General features: G+C 44.8%; 1 long non-coding RNA gene across 3 annotated transcripts; it reads right to left on the bottom strand.

The window, feature by feature from the left end:
• Window positions 1-3,548: 3,548 nt before the first annotated feature.
• LOC147857183 (uncharacterized) lies at window positions 3,549-4,359 on the bottom strand. Of its 3 annotated transcripts, XR_015530566.1 has the most exons (3): window positions 4,284-4,358; window positions 3,751-4,030; window positions 3,549-3,720 (listed from the first exon to the last, which is right to left on the bottom strand). It is a non-coding gene; the product is annotated as an uncharacterized LOC147857183 (long non-coding RNA). The 3 variants fall into 3 exon arrangements; XR_015530567.1 differs by having other exon boundaries at window positions 3,549-3,991; window positions 4,284-4,359; XR_015530565.1 differs by having other exon boundaries at window positions 3,549-4,030.
• Window positions 4,360-11,713: the final 7,354 nt, after the last annotated feature.

Genomic DNA, 11,713 nt, shown 5'->3' with positions numbered 1-11,713 from the left:
TTGTCACTAAAACCAAGCAATTCTTTTAAACGACTTACATGAAAATTTAGATGGATTTCAACACCATAAGGAAGAGCGAGGCGATAGGCTATTGAACCAATGCATTTGCGGACTATAAAAGGTCCAACAAACCGTGGGGCTAACGTAGCACACTTACCCGTAAACAATGTTTTAGAATTGTAAGGTATACCTCGATCAACGTCCCATACCAAGTACTTGGTATCGAGTCGTACCTAGTATGTGCACGCTACAAGAGTTGATCACCACAACATCAATGTCTCGATGTAGTCGATAATGTATCAAATGAGGGTAGTGAGGCCTCATATTTATAGCCAGACCTAAGGCCCCTACGCAAGTTCACACTTGGCCTTAATGGGTTGTTTCAATCCCTAAGATTAAAGTTAATCTTCCCTTCTTTACACTCTCGATTAACCCTCACAAGCTATCATCGTGTGTAGAATACTACGGTACAACTTACCACATGATATTATAAGTTCATACTCGTAACAATTTTCATCTCTTAATTACTACTAAATCAATTAAAACCTATCAATAAGCAACCATAGTACCATATTCTCTTGCTCTTTGTTAGATACCTAGCATATTGTATGCCAATTTTCTTCTTAATTAATACTAAATCAATTAAAACCTATCAATAAGCAAACAATAATACCTATTATTTTATTGGTAAGTTCCAAAAACAAAACTTGTGTTGCACGGTTCTATCGCTTAAATGCTACCACAAGAATTACCTTGTAGATTGCAATTGTAGCATGGGATAGATATTTATGTTCATTAAACATACACACCTAAGATTGTGAACGTGGGCATACATTATCACCCAATTAGCCATCCCCATGATTTTATTATAGTTCACATTTCTACACGCGAATCTTATCCACAAATAGGCAATATGAACATGCAAACACTTTTCCCACTTGTTGCCTTGATTGGGACACCAATTTTCCTTGGGGAATTCTACAACTACAAATTTTGCCATCAAATCTCAATCTTTACTCAAAGGACATTAGTATTGTTGGCTATTGATCTCTTTAATATTAATAAGGATAGAGTAGAATTGTGAACGAGCAAAACATGAAATAGAAATTGTGCACAATATTTCCTAAAATTAAAGAATGTGGTTCAAAAATGTAGACTAATAAACATCCAAACTGTGTTTAGAGTATCAAGTTATTCTAAATATATGCTTCAATCAAAGCATTGTTGGTATTACATTCATCCTCACGATTGAGCTATTTCAAGAACAGTTTTGCTCAGATTGCTATGTGACCCTTAGGCAGAGCAAAGTCGTTAGCATTGTAACAATGAGGGGGTAGTTCTTTTACTGCACACAGCCAAAAGATCTATGCTAGATGGCCAGCCCAGGAACTATGCACGAAAAAGAGGTATGGACAAGGTGTAATACAACCAAAGAGGGATTGGCAAGTTTGGCTTCGTTGTTTAATCCAAGTGAAGCAGAGTCATTCTGATTTAAATGACCCGTTGTGACCCTTTATTTATAATGACATTTTCATGAAGGCAAAGACCTCATGTAGAAGTTTAATGAGATCTCAATCTTAGAAACACAACATGGTAGGGGCGCACAAATAGAAGATAAAGACAAGGTTCTCCCTAATCAGGTATCGTAGATGATGCCAGCACAACAGGCACCTATTTTAAGCAGAAGGGCAAGGTAAAAACAAGCTTCATACATGAAATACCATCATTTGATTACATGTTGGAGCAAACTTTCATTACTAGTAATGTGTCTCCAACAAATCATAGTGTCCATGGGAGATGGAATCTGTATGAGATGAGTCACGTAGAATAGTCATGTAATGTGCACCGGTTGCAGCGCTCATATTTTGCTCATGACATTTGATGGGAGTGATAGGGACTTCTCAAGCTAAATGCACATCAGCCCCAATATGCAGAGTGCAGGGGTTTCAGAAAAGGTGGCAGCAGCAAGGGCGAAGAACCTGCACTCAATGTCCTCCCAGATTTCATCAACTTCCATTGTCCATTGGGTCTCAATGTGTGTGTTTCTCTAAGACGAGACAACACTTAAGATGTAATCTCTTATTTGGTCTTATAGGCCATTTTGGCCTCTTAAAAGACTTTAATATTTCTTTCTTTCTTTTCTTTCTACTTCCATACGCTGCTCTACGGCTTGTTGGCAGCTGGTGCTTTCCCTAAGGTGGCTTGTCTGTTCCTTGATTCTTTCAGTTCACGTCTATGATCTGGCATTCCGTGGCCGTCAGTTGCTCTTCTACCAAGGCCGATTGCCATTCAGGGAGTCGATGCATTTTTCCTATCATTATCACCTGGCCTTCTGCAACTTTTGCCTCTTCTGGAATTCACTTGCATGTTCCTTTACGTCATGTCATTAGTTGGCAGCAGACATGATTAATTACGTATGTTATCTTGTGTCCAAGTAGGCACAAGATGCCATACGGCCTTCCGCTCATGTTGAGATCACCGATTCTCTACCAACACTGCATGCCATCGTAGACAATGAAGTCATCCTGGCCATCACCACGCTCACCCCCGACTGTGTATCCCCACTGCTACCTTTCCTCCCCCCTCCATCAAGAGTCAACCCCATGGGCATGTCGTAGCATTAGTTGTCTAGCAGGTGTGAAACAGCCAGAAAGCCATAATGTAAAATTGGGAAAATAAATTAGGTAAATTAGGCCAGAATATTAGTTCTAGTATGACAAGCCCCACGCCTATGGTATAAGAAATTCAACTCTTTCATGCTTCTCAAGATGGCTTCACTCAAAGGAAGCATGAGACAACTTTGAGGGAATAAAATGGAAACTCAAATCTGCATTCTTCATGAAAGATCTCGGAAAAGCTAAGCACATTGTTGAGATAAGAATCAGCTGGGAGAGATAAAAGCAGTTATTACTATTTGTGTCCCAAAAAAAGTACAGATTTCAGATGATTCATGCCAAATCCATCTTCAGTGCCTCTTCAACCACAAGTAAAGCTTTCAAAAGCACAATGTCCCAAAGACAAAGAGGAAATAGAAAAGATGTAGCCTATATGATATGCTTCAGCTTGTGGGCCACTAATGTATGCAATGGTATCAACACGACTTGATATTGCATATGCAGTAGGAGTTATACGCAGTATCTGAGTCAACCAGGACAAAATCATTGGGCTCCAGTCAAAACCATTGTTACGGCAAAGGGAACTTCAATCTTCATGGCTATTGTGATTCTGACATGGCTGTTGTAATTTTCCCAATTACAACAGGTTTTTTGAGAAATTCAACATCATTTACACCATCCAATTTGGTGTATACAGAAAGACAGACAGCCAGATAGATCTTAACATCCATATATACTACTTTGTCCTCCATCAGCATTAATTAATTAAATCAAACCTCATCTGATGGTAAAATAGAACTCGAGTTTTATTTCTTTATGTAAAACATATATATACTAACACATTACAATGATTTTATTCTTCAAATCCTCAAAAGGAAGACATCAAAAGAAAAACATACTGATGGATTTTCTAATCAAATACACATTTCTGGATGACTGAAGGAAATATTACTTCAAATATATCCATATATCTACACACACAATTTTATATACACGGCATAACAATGTTTTCATTCTTCAAATCCTGTAAGGGAAAGATAAAAAGGGAATAGAAAAGGAGAAACTGCAAGCTGTACCATTAAATATATATGATATATATCAGTAGCTTCATATGATATATGATATATATATATACACGTGATTACAGCAATGCGTATAGTCTTCAAATTCTGAAAGGCAATGATCATAAGGGAATAATAAACTGTAAACTATCTATCAAATACACGTTTCTGAACGAGCGATGAAGAAGAAATTACTTGTTTCTGTCCAAAACATCAAAGGTCCCTTTCATGGAAGATTCTTTAGCTTCATTAATACGAGCCCTCAGAGCTGCCATATCTTCTGGCGATGGTGGCTTCTCATTGTACTGGATAGATCTGTGCACATCGTAGAAAGACGCGCTCAGAACAAGGATCCTGATTTTCCACAAAAAAGAAAGAAACAGAAGAATGTAATTGACGCCAGCGACCAACAAATCGTCTAAAAAACAGACCAGGAACGAGAATGCAGGGGCAAACATAAGAGAGCGGAATGCGCAGAGCGTTTTCTGAAGAGAACGTGTGTGTGTGTGTGTGTGTGTGTGTGTGTGTGTGTGTGTGAGAGAGAGAGAGAGAGAGAGAGAATTAGGGTTAGGGTTAGGGTTAGGGTTAGGGTTAGGGTTAGGGTTACCCTGTTCCGAACAGAAGAAGGCCTTTGACAGAGAAGAACTTGGTCATTTCTGCTGCTGATTCTTCTAGGAATGGGAAGGGTATTTAAAATTTTAAACAATTTTACTAGAAACTTTTATTGGAAATGGAAGGGTATTTTGGGAAACCTGAAGTCTCCCCCCCCCCTTCATGATAGAACTCAAATGTATATTCTATTATGTGACTGCCCATGAAGGAAGGAACGAACCCTTAAAAGGCTTCTAACCTCGCCAACAATGTAGGAACATGTCGCATTCTCTTCACGATGGTTGCCCCATGTAGGAAGAACTAAGTCCAAGTTGTTTATTTCCCTTTAATACATGCATAGGGATGAAACTTTACTTGTGTAGCAGTTCGATGTTGGCGTGAATCAACCTGAAGAGCATTATGTTGTGCAATTCAAAGGTGCGGATTTGGGCTGCCCCATCAAAATTGAGTGTAAAATCCCCAGTTTTGTCTTGTCGTTTTTTGGTTCAAGTCGAGCACAGTTTGTTAGCTCACAAAGAAACAAGAAAGTAGAGCAACTTTTATTCTAATGAAAAAGTTTCCTGCCTGTAAACTTCATTCGCAAGAGATATGTGGTCCACTCAAGCCCACACTAAATGTGTTTTCTCAAGGAGAAACTTAGCAATCTTTGGTTTGATATTGAGCCATTTGCAAACGATGAGTGGCCTACTTGGGTTACACAAAGGAATGTCTCTACTCTCTATATATTAGCAGAGGGGGATTCGTCATCCCGCTTTCTTATTCTCACCACAATGAACAACGCATAACTATGTACAATTTAGGATTAGGGTTACCTACACATAAATTATCGAGCATATTTACAAACAGAGACATAAATAAAAAGGCATATACACGCACAAATATAAGCATTACATGTAAATCAATAAGCGTATATACATATAAATATATACATACACGCACATTAATCAACAAGTGCCTGTATATACAACATAAATAAATAAGCATATATAAATACAAATTTATACATATATACATACACACATAAATCATGGTATGCCATTGTAATGATAAGACTTGGGGTTGGGTAACGTACCATTAACGAGGGGGAAATAAGGATTCTAGACACATATGTTTTCTTTTAAAAAACATATGTATATGGGTACATGCCCTCGCATATCTCTTATACGCATAAACATTAAACATTCAATATGAGCAAGCCATTTGGTTAGCTCAAGTGTTTAATGACTTTGTTCTTAAGGTTTCAAGTTCAAATATGACCAAGATAATATTATAGTATTGATACATACAATTATAAAAACATGTTAAGACTTCAAGTCTAAGTGCACTTCGAAGCCCTCGTTATAGGACTTAAAGAGCTAAAGCCCTCGTTATAGGACTTAAAGAGCTAAAAGTACATGGGTGGGCACAGAGACATAGTTTATTGTTAGTATTTTTTCGTGTATAAACTATTCATGATGTGAACAAGCATGGTTGAGCATCGGGGAGGCGCCATGAAAAAATTAATATAGAGATCTAGGAAAGACATTCATTCATCGTCGCCATGGTTTTCAAAACATCTTTGTGTTACCATAGGTACTTGATCCTGAACCTCATCTCATATATCCAAAGGGGTATTGGTGTCAGATCATGATATGTTTACATCGCAACATTATGTTATGGTTATTCGTTTGACCCTATTTGTGAATGTTAATGTGCGGAAGCGTCAGACAAAACCGGCTCTACCAGATAGCAACAGAAACTGAGATGAAGGTTTAATGGAAAAGCTTCAAACATAGAGGAGACAGAGAGAGCAAAACATAAAACTATATTAAAAAATTAACTCTAAAACATTGTAATGTCTACAACATGCTAAACAACACTATTTATACAAGTCCATAAAGGACTAACAGAAGTACTAACATGTACTTCAATGCTCACAAGTGTGATTGACACTCACTACGAGACAATGATTACCTAGTAGTCTAGGCTACTACTAGGCTTCCGGTTCCCGCTCGAATCCGGCTCCCCGATCCGGCCGGTTGTTTCCGGATACCTTCCGGATGCCGATCCGGATCCGGTTGAGCTTGATCGCTCAACACTCCCCCTCAAGCTCAACTTGAGGTCGGATCGTGGTGTTAGTGTCCGCAGTAGCCGGTTCTTCTATCCGGTTCCTTCTGGCATTGCTCCGCCTCGCTCGCGTTCCTCGTCCGGTCTGGTCTTGTTTGCCGCGACCCTTCTGGTTCTACGCACCTCGACCTCGTCGGTCGGCTTGTCTGCTCAACATGCCCATTTCAACTCCCTTGTTACTACGACCCGTCGGTTCCTTCGTGTTGGCGTCGACTTCCGCTGTGTCCGTGTCCGCTTGGCCTTTAGTTGATCCAGCTTCTCCGAATCTTGAACCGAATCGGTTTCCTTCGATTCGTTCCAGTTCTTGTCCAAGTTGGTGTTCTCCAACTCGTCTTCCGGTTTCAGGACCTTCACCACATTGGACCACATCCGGGTCTTGGTCGTTTTCTTTTGGTCGGCTCTGTCCTCCTTAACTCTACTGTCGTTGCCGCTTGTTCTGACCTTTTCGGATGTGCCGACTCCTTCGGTCGGCTCAACTTCCTTTTTCCTCTTATCTCCACCTTTGTTGGTTCTTTCTTCCTCTCCGGCTCCTTGTCCGATGCCATCCGTTCCCTTTCCTTTTCTCCCCCTCAAGTGCGGCACGTTGAGATGCTGAACACCAAGCATTTCGGTGAAGTGTTGCAACCTGTCCGATCCGAGCGGTTTGGTGAAGATATCAGCAATCTGCCGATCCGTCTGAACATACCGAAGATCTACTTCACCGCCCAAAACCCGCTCACGCACAAAGTGATAGTGGACTTCTATGTGCTTCGTCCGAGCATGGAACACGGTGTTCTTGGCGAGCTAAATGTTGCTCATGTTGTCACAATAGATCAGGATCGGGGTCGATACCTCAATCTGCAGGTCTTGCAGCAGTCGCCGAAGCCAAATGGCTTCACAGGTGGCATTGGTAGCGCCCCGGTGTTCAGCCTCAGCGCTCGACAGAGCCATTGTTGGCTGCTTTTTGCTGCATCACCAGCCCAGTCGGCATCTATATATCCGACTAGTTCTTCGGTTATACCATGTCGGTATAACAGTCCTCGGTCCTTCATACCGCTCACATACTGGAGTATCCGGTGTGCGCATTGAACGTGCTCGACGGTCGGCTTCTGCATGTCCGTTTCTCATTACAGGCCGGTCCGGAGTGGGGACAGAGCTTCTGGTTCCGGTCCAGGGGTGTGGAGACAGGTTGGCACTCCGTCATACCGAACTTGTATAGCATATTCAACGCATATTGTCGTTGTGAGAGCAATATGCCGTCGGGGGTTCGGAACACCTCGATCCCAAGAAAATAATGAAGGTCCCCCAGGTCCTTCATTTCAAATGCGTCCGACTACTGGGACTTGACTTGGCCGATTTCATTGAGTCCGGGTCCGGTGATGACTAAATCATCAACATAAAGTAGGATGCAAACCGGACCGTACGGACCTTGCCGGATGAACAACGACGAGTCGAATTTAGAGGTCACAAACCTCATCTTACGCAACCGGTGCGTGATCTTCACATTCCAAGCTCGGGGGGCTTGTTTCAGACCGTAAAGCGACTTCTTGAGCTGGCACACCGCCGACTTGTTCATCTCCGATTGAAAATCGGGAGGTTGGATCATCTAGACCTGTTCTTGAAGGTCACCTTGAAGAAACGCATTCTTCACATTAATCTGGTGAAGATGCCACCCCCTTGCTGCAGCAACCGTCGATACCACACGAACCGTCATCATCTTCGCTACTAGGGCGAAGGTCTCGTCGTAATCGATTCCCTGGGTTTGTATGTATCCCTTTGCCACTAACCGAGCCTGGTACCGGTTAACCAAACCATCGGCATTGTACTTTACCTTGTACACCCATTTGCAACCGATTGGTTTACAGTGTCGGGGAGAGTCAACGAGGTCCCATGTGTCGTTGGCATCTAGTGCCCGCATTTCTTCCTCCATAGAGGCACGCCAATTTGCGTCCTTTGCCGCTTCTGCGTAGCTCTCCAGCTCACGCACTTCCGCCACCTTAGTCATGAACGCATAATGATGCGCCATGTGACAGGAACTACACGCTCCCGATGAACAATGCTCGGCCACAACCGAGCTTAGAATAAAAAACGCAGAAAACGGGAATGAATGCACAACACAATAGAGAGAAGAGTACTCAGGATGTTTACGTGGAAAACCCAAACACGGGAAAAACCATGGCAGTCCACTGACTGCTAACTATCACTATGTAACGATGTACAATAGATGTACACAGAGGCAACGACCTCTTGTTCACTGTCTTTGCCACAAGCGGCGGTTACAACAGAGATACAAACTCTTCGTCTCTTTCTCTCTCTCTCTCTCTCTGTACATTGTTACGTTCTAATCTAGCGCCAACAAGAATGACAACAAACAACAACTAAGTTTGCCCTAAGTCATATTTATACTAATATGACTTTTCGGTTATTTACCAATATGGCCCCGATGGACTCTCAGAAAACATATTTACGAATATGTCCCTTCATCCGGTGAGCACTTCTCATCGGGCCTTCACCATCCGGCTCTTGCCGGGTACTCGTCATCCGGTTCTCACCGGGTCTTTCGTTGTCGGGTACTCGTCATCCGGTTCTCACCGGGTCTTCCGTAGTCGGGTATTCGACATCCGGTTTCGGCCTCGGCCAAGTTTGCTCATTAGTACTGTTCTTCTCACTTCCCATCCGAAGGGACCTGTTTCCTAACAAACATCCCCTTCACTCCGGCATGGGATGTCTTACTAGTCTGATCCGTTTCCGGCATGCATCCAGCTTGTCGAGTATCAGTACTTTGGTCAGCATGTTTGACCCATTCTCGGCCGTGTGGATCTTCGTTAGCGCAAACTCTTGGTCATCTCCTCTTTCCCGGATCCAGTGATACCTTCGTTGGATATGCTTCGTCCAGGAATGGTAGGCCGCATTCTTAGCAAGGTGGATGGCACTTTGACTGTCGCAATAAAGCCGGTATTCATCTTGCCGGATACCGAGCTCTCCCATGAAGTCCTTCATCCATAATATTTCCTTTCCGGCTTCCACAGCCGCCATGTACTCCGCCTCCATGGTTGACAATGCAACTGTCTTTTGCAGCCTCGACTGCCACGAAACAGCTCCCCCTGCATATGTCATTACATACCCGGATGTAGATCGGTTGGTATCCACATCAGCTGACATGTCTAAATCGGTAAAACCGTCAAGTTGAGGTTTTCCGGAGACGAATCAGAGACACATATTTGAAGTGCCCTTCAAGTACCGGAGTGTCCATTTGACCGCGTTCCAGTGCTCCTTGCCGGGATTGCTCATAAACTGGCTCACCAATTTGACTTTGTATCCTATATCTGGTCGGGTACACACCATTGCGTACATTAAGCTCCCGACGACAGAGGCATATGGAACCTTCATCATATCAGCCTTCTCTGCTTTCGTCTTCGGGCTTTGCTTACCGGATAATCTGTAGTTTCCCAGGACTATCAATCCAACTGGTTTCGCTTCTAACATGTTGAACCGCTGAAGCACCTTTGTCACGTATTTCTCCTGTGACAACCACAATTGCTTCGTTGGCCGGTTTCGGTGTCGTGAAGAAAACTGGCCATAGGCGGAATCGGAGAGAAAGCGCATAAACCGGCTCTTACACGGATGGACGCGTGACTTGACATTTTGTACACGATTCATAAATGGATCGGTGGATGTAAATACTAAGTAGCACACATTTATTAGGGGATTGTGCGTATCTCTGTCAAGAGGGACAGGGAATAAAGGGAATTGACAAGAGGATGGGGATAAAAGGAGGAGAGGAGAGAGGGGAGAGGGGTATCGCGCACTAGGAAGGACAAAGTGCTACTGCAGATTTGAGTGCCGAGCGCTCTCTTCTCCTTCAGTCGTCGGTCTCTGTGGGTCGGGAGCTCGCTGCCCCTGCTTCGTGGACAGCCCGTGTGCTTCTAGCAGAGGCTCTCTCCCCCCCCCCCTCCCCTTCTTTGTTTGTTTTTGGGGGGTCGAGCGAGTGTTGTCTGTGTGTGTGAGTAGGATCCCCGTGTAAGGTCCATCGCCGCCTTGTCGGTTGTAACTGTCAGAGTTGTATTCTCTTGTCGTTGAAATCACTCGTTATTGAAATCAAGTGTTACGTTCTACATCTCTCCTTCCCGCTTCACGTATCTACAAATCTCTCTCTCTCTCTCTCTCTCTCTCTCCTCGATTCAAGACCCCCTGTGGTCCCGCCCCTTTCTCCACGCACGCGCGTAACAACGCGACATATTTGGTGAACCCGACGTGAACAGGGCGGCAGAGGAGTCCAAAGATGAGGGGATCAGAGCTAGCAGAGGCAATGGTGGTGGTCGTCGACCGACTGGTGAGCGCTTGTGAAGGGACGGGCACCCTCGACAGAGGCATTGAATCGATCGTCGGCTCTATAGGCTGCTTTGGAGGGAAAGACGCCACAAGTTATTTGGAGGCTTACTGGGCCGAAATGATCATGAGGGATATCACGGTGGACAGGCGGTTGTCCGGATTCCCTCGGGTGGTGACGCTGGGCATCCACGTGGAGGTGCTTGCGGTGCTGGCCGGATGCCAGACTTGGGAGGAGTTCGAGCTGTAGCTCCTCGAGAAGTACGGGTTTGACGACTTGCTTCGGCTGTCGAGGCGGGATTTCATGGCATGGGTTGAAAGCCCCGAGAAGTGGAGGAACACGTCGGTGCTCCTCCAGGAGTTCGAAAAACGGTTCGCGTGGCTGTCGACGCTAGACCGGACGGTGCTCGAAACAAGTCGAGTACTACTATTTGTCAAGTCGGTGGATGCGCTCGACAGGGAAAAGGTGGGTCCCCTATTGGAAACGGACGAAGGGCTCACGGTAGACTAGGCCCTAGAAAAACGGGTCTGCAGCCATTTCGACAAATGGCGCGATTGGAGCGACGGAAGCTCGTCGAGGTCGGGGCCGGTCCCGGGGAGGAGGCTCGAGGAGCCGGTATCAGTGCCGACCGGTAGGAAGGAAGAGACCCGAATCTGGCCAGACTCGGGGGCGGCATCGAACTATGCGGTCAAAGGCCCATCCGGAGGAGCGGCTCTAGAGGAGCTGACGCAGATGGTGCGCGACCTGCAGATCGCACAGGCCCGGAGAGACAGCGGCGAACAACCTCACGACCGGAGGCCGCCGGCTGGGCAGTGGTGCATGTGGTGTGATGCGATCGGTCACATTTGAAAGGATTGCACGGATTTCGCCGACGCGCTCAGGACCAACGTGGTGTACCTCTGGAACGGGCGGGTGCACGCGAGCGAGACCCGGAGAGCCCTAGAACTGAATGCGGGGCGCGACGGAATGAAGAGGTTGATGGAAGAGGCCGCAACACGGCACGTCGAAGC

This window comes from Azolla caroliniana, unplaced genomic scaffold (assembly GCF_043228905.1).
Source record: "Azolla caroliniana isolate FFs.n. ecotype wild unplaced genomic scaffold, voAzoCaro1.0.p SCAF_12, whole genome shotgun sequence".
Lineage (NCBI taxonomy): Eukaryota > Viridiplantae > Streptophyta > Polypodiopsida > Salviniales > Salviniaceae > Azolla > Azolla caroliniana.
Note: the sequence above shows the minus strand (reverse complement) of the source record. Positions and strands in the feature narration are given on the sequence as shown.